The sequence below is a fragment of the Gopherus flavomarginatus genome, chromosome 4 (genome assembly GCF_025201925.1).
Source record: "Gopherus flavomarginatus isolate rGopFla2 chromosome 4, rGopFla2.mat.asm, whole genome shotgun sequence".
In the NCBI taxonomy this organism is placed as follows: domain Eukaryota; kingdom Metazoa; phylum Chordata; order Testudines; family Testudinidae; genus Gopherus; species Gopherus flavomarginatus.
The window spans coordinates 10724302-10730196 of NC_066620.1; positions in this window are offsets into that span (position 1 = coordinate 10724302).

Sequence of the window (5895 nt, forward strand, 5' to 3'; positions counted from 1 at the left end):
CAGGAGGTCAAACTCCAGTCCTTTGGTTTTAAAGTCTATGAATCTGTGAATGAGGCTGTTGTCTGGATAACCTTAATTCTGCCATCTTCTAATTCTTGAATGCTAGACTTTGTAATCTTAACAATATTTTAATATTGTGCTTTTTCCATGAAAGGGATAAGTACAACATGGTAAACAGAATTGACAAGGAAATGTTGTACAGTAACACAAACATTTATATTCATTTCAACTTGTACAAAGTGAGGAAAGTAGTAAATACAAGAATTTCTGGCAGAAGTAATTTGCTAAAGTAATACGAGCTGTAATGTAGGCAGCTTTTAATAATTGGAGACCAACTTATACTAGTTACTGGTAACCATTCTTTACTTAGTATGCCTCTTGTAGCAATGGATAAGGATGGCCAATAGGTGGTGCTAATGTTATAGTCAAAGTCAATATTTGTATATTTAATTAAACAAATCACTTTGCTTTAAAGAAATATTTCTAAGCTTGTGAGCCTATTGGGAGAACTTCATGAGAGTAAATGGAATTTTTCAAGTCTTCGGGAATTTCTTCAGGTCCAATAGCATATTTTGGGTGACCAGACAGCAAGTGTGAAAAATTGGGACAGAGGATGAGGTAATAGCAGCCTATATAAGAAAATGACCCAAAAATCGGGACTGTCCCTATAAATTTGGGACATCTGGTCACCCTAAGCATATGAGATACTGTGCAGAGGCCAGTATTGTCAGTTTTTTCCAGAGTAACTAGTAATGTTGAGTGCTTCCTGTTTTGGGTTCTTAGCATGAGAAACCCACAATAGGCCTGATTTTTAGAAAGTGCTGAGAACCTGCCCTCTAAAAGTCAGATCCCTTTAAGGTGTCAAGCTGGTCACCCAAAATCACTAGTCACTTCTGAAAATGTAGGCTTACATGGTTACGCTAACATCATTGCCTCAATTTCTATTGTCTCAGACAATGCCTATATTTTTTTCTGGCACCTCTGTTGCATAGTAACTTGCTGTTTCATTTACCTTTTCCCACACAGGCAGAAGTGACCAGTAGTGATTTCCAGAACATGCTCACTAGAATTAGAATCTCTGTATCCGGAGAGAAAAGATTGTGAGTTATTTGTGAAATGACTTTTTCTGTGAAAAATTGTGATGAAATGAAATATTTTCCATTGGTGTCAAAGTTTTTCAGGTTTCTGTTAAAAAAAACCCTCCCCTGAAAAAGCCTCATCATATTCATTATCCAAAACTGAAAAAAACCAACAACAATTTTCAGTTTTTCAAAAAAGGCAAGTTTTTGACAAAACAGATATTTTTGCAAAAAATTTAGTCAATGTCATGCTATCTGAAGTGGCTCACAAGTTAGACTGTTAGAAAACAGGGCAGACACCTTAAGCTGGTGGCGTGTTCTATAATTAGGTTTCACCAAGCCAATAACAACTGTGAACTCCTGGATCACTGTACTAGTCTTACCTTGGAGTAACAGACAGTCCTCTTAGCCTCTCCAGTCTATCTTGCCACCCAGACAAACTTTGTGATAAAAGTTCACAAACCAAAAATCACACCACATCAAGTTTCTCTCAGTCCCCAAAGTCCAGTCATTTACCCCAGACCAAATGGCATGCCACATTTTTACACCAAAGCAGGACCGGCGCTAGGGGTTTGAGTGCCCGAGGCAGACGGCAATTTCGCCGCCCTGTGCGCTGGTCCCGCGGCTCCGGTGGAGCTGCCGCAGTCGTGCCCGCGGGAGGTCCACCGGAACCGCGAACCAGCGGACCCTCCGCAGGCACCACTGCGGCAGCTCCACCGGAGCTGCCTGCCGCCCCCTCCAGCAAAACGGCGCCCACCAATTATTCTGGCGCTGCCTAAATGGTAGCGCTGGCCCTGCACCAAAGACAATGCTGGCAGCCAATTCTATAGTAAACTAAAGATTTATTAGCTAAGAAAAAAGAATGAGAGTTATTGAGTGGTTAAAGCGGGTAAAATATATGTACAGCTAAATTACAGTTTGTAATTCTAAATTCTAATTTCTCAAAAGTCTTTTATGGTACCCAAATTGTCTCTGGGGATCTCTGCTTTGCATCTGGTACACTTCCCTGTAAGAGTCCAAATAGTTCAGAGATGAGAGCTCTCTCTTTGAATTCATTCTTATATTTTCTTCTGACAAAAGAAAAGCTGACTGTGTCTCTACTCATGTAGGCTTTCCCTTTTATGACAACAAGTAAGGAATGCACTTAGTCTTTTGACCTCCAACCATCATAATGGCCACTTGCTTTGAAATTAGCATTTTCTGTTAAAGTCCCTAATCCTTCATTAGCATTTCACAAAATTTCTTTGATGGCTTATTTAGGCACAGGGGTATACACAATGTAAAAGTTTGCTATTACATTATAACAGGAGCAGGTAAGTGAAAACAATACAAGTAACATTCCACTAGTTTTCATGAAGTTTAAACTCCTGAACACACTCTTACATTTACACTCATTTTGATCTATACAAATACACAAGTGAATTGGTCTGTGGTCTGGATCTGACCTGGTCTGCCAGCATCACAGTCAAAAAGTAATTTTCTGCCAGAAATACGTTTTACCAAACACTTTGACCACCTCTAAAGATACCTTTACAATTCTGGAATTATAGTAGTGTAGTAAACAATACCTCTCTCATTCTCCCAAATGTGGGATTTCCCCACACCCCGCCAAAACTACACCAGTCTGTGGTGCAGCACAGACAATATTCAGTACTGCATCTGTGCTGGATTTAATGACCAATACCGAGTGACCCATTAGTGTCATAGAGCATTCACTTCTCTCTCTTGTAGGTTGCAAGATATCTGACCTTAAAACTGTGATGTTATTAAATATAAAGCATTTATACAGATTGCTAAGAGTCATTATTTAATTAGAGTTATCAGATGTGCTCTGACTTCTTGCACAAACATGGAGAACAATTATCACATTAAAAAATGTATAAGTAACACAATGCCAGCAAATTAGACTGTGACCCAGATCCTGTAACGTATTTAGGTGCCTAACTCCTGTTGAAATCAATGGACTTTTTCTTTGAAGATCTGGGCCTGTAAACTCATCAGGGCAGAGATTGTCTTATGATGTGTGCATACAGTATCTAATCAGGACCTGATCTGAGTTGGAGCTTCCAGGCTTTACTGTAGTCCAAATAATAAATAATAAAAATAGACAATCCTTGGCTACGTACTGCAAAACCCTGCTAAGCACAACCTTTCCCCTCAAGACAAACCTGGGGAAATAGATAACTTTGCGGAATGTCATGGAAGTAATACAATACAAACTCCACTACAACAAAGAGAAAGTTCTGGGGTGAAATCTTGGCCCTATTAAAGTCTATGGCAAAAGTCCCATTGATTTGAATGTGGCTAGGATTTCACCCCTGGACTGATGGTCTCATGCAGAGGAATCTGATTTACAGGGTGAAGTATAAAAAAGCTCTCATACTTTCAAAAAACAATTTGTTTTTAAATTACACAGCAACTCCATGATACAGATGATGGGATGAGTAGAGCCTATTGGAAATTTTCTGTCTAAATAAATGAACAGAAAGTGGCTTTTTGACAAAATAGAAAGTCCTGCAAAAAATAATAATCCCTTTTCATTCAAAAAAACTTCAGGGTTTAAATACAAAACATAAAACATTTCAAAACGGAAACATTTGGGGTTTTTAGCAAGGATGGACAAACAAAAGATTTGTTTGGTTTTGGTGTCCTGGGATTTTTAAACAAAACACCAACATTAAAAAAAACAAAAGAAGAAGTGACTGCAAAAATTGAAGTTTGCTTTGCGAGAAGAAAAGAATTTTCTGACCAAGTCTAGTAAAGAGGCACAAAGATCTGAATGGCACCCATTTAGGATGATGTGCTACCTACTAGTGGCTTCGCCATTTGTAAGTACCGTAGTACATTAATTTAAATGGGAATTGGACAATTGAAGGCCATAGGAAGCTTTGACTACCTCATCATATAAAAAAATAAATACACACACATATGCCAGTGTGTGCAAATAGTGCTTAGCTTGCACATAAGAGAAAATACACACAAGAAACTAATGGAAATGGCTTGCTGCTAAATACATATGGTTAGTTAACAAGCTGTGAAGCAGGTACCTGCATAATAGCACAGTGGATAAGTCCTGGGAAAATAACTCATAGATTCTAGGACTGGAAGGGACCTCAAGAGGTCATCAAGTCCAGTCCTCTGCCCTCATGGCAGGACCAAATACTGTCTAGACCATCCTGGATAGACATTTATCTAACCTACCCTTAAATATCTCCAGAGATGGAGATTCTACAACCTCCCTAGGCAATTTATTCCAGTGTTTAACTACCCTGACAGTTAGGAACTTTTTCCTAATGTCCAACCTAAACCTCCCTTGCTGCAGTTTAAGCCCATTGCTTCTTGTTCTATCCTTAGAGGCTAAGGTGAACAAGTTTTCTCCCTCCTCCTTATGACACCCTTTAAGATACCTGAAAACTGCTATCATGTCCCCTCTCAGTCTTTTCTTTTCCAAACTAAACAAACCCAATAAGTGCGGTTCATGTTTACAGTTTGCTACTCCTAGGTTTCCCAGCATTTATGGCTCTGCTTGTTTGGATTTGACAGGGATGTGACTTCCCAGGCTTCCAGCTCATATTTACACGCTCATTCTTGGCAAATGCATCTAACGTGCCATGGCCTGCCTTGCCGTGAAGCCTTCAGCAACATTTCCCTGGGACCATCCCTATGCATTCTTGCAGAAAGGGAAGAGGAAAGGCCTAAAAGTCAATATATGCTCGTAGGTCTGTCCACTCTCTGCTGGTCTCCAATAAACAACAGCACGGGGAAAAAGGAATGCTCCTAAATTTGCCTTGGAAGATTTTTTTTTAAAAATCAGGGTCATGTTTAAAAAGTGCTTTATCAGAAACTGGGAATTCTGAGTTAGGAGCATAGGAACGGTCTTCTTGGATCAGAGCAGTGACCCATCTAGCCCATAGCATGTCTTCAATACTGGCCAGCACCAGCTGCTTCAGAGGAAGGGGTAACAATCCCTGCAGTAGGCAGTTATGGGAAGACTGGTCTGTAGGAAAAGTTGCCTCCTGATCCCTACAAAGATTGGGATGCCCTGAAACATGAGAGTTTCTATCCATTTCAGAATTCATTAATTTAAAAATATATATTTACCGTAACAATGCTGGATAGTCTTGTTGTTCAGATAAATGTCTGGCCATTTTTCGAATTTTGCTAAGTGCTTGGCCTCAGATATGGCCATGAGTCCCACAGACTAATTATATACAGCCTGAAAAAGTATTTCCTTTAATCGGTTTTAAATATACTCCCTGTCAATATCAGTGGATGGCCCCTTGTTAATGTACTATGAGTAGTGCAGAGCAGAGCCCAGCCTACCTTCTCTATATCAGTTATTAGAGTATATAACTTTCTCATGTTCCCACTTACTCATCTCCTCTCTAAGGTAAATTAGCCACTACCAAAATTTTCAAGTTTGGAAGTCCCCGCAAATAGGAGGCAAAATGTTCTCCACACAGGATATTTTACAACTAAAACAAAATTGGTTGCATACGGGCAAAATCTCAATACTGTTCTCTTGGGTTTTAGCCAGGTTTACTGCAGAATAGAGATTGATAGATTTAAGAATACCAATAAGATACTGGGAATATTGCAGCTCTTATAATTCTGCCTGAGCCTTCCACAATTTCTCTCTGACACAGTATTTCAGAAAAAGCCCCTGAAAAGTTATTATTTAAAAACAAACAAGATCCATCACTGGCCCTGGTGAAGACTTGTTTGTAATTCCCCTGTGAACAGAATTCTTAGATTTCAACCTCGTAGACCATGAAATGTACAATGTAGCAATGTCAACTATCATGAGTCAATCAGT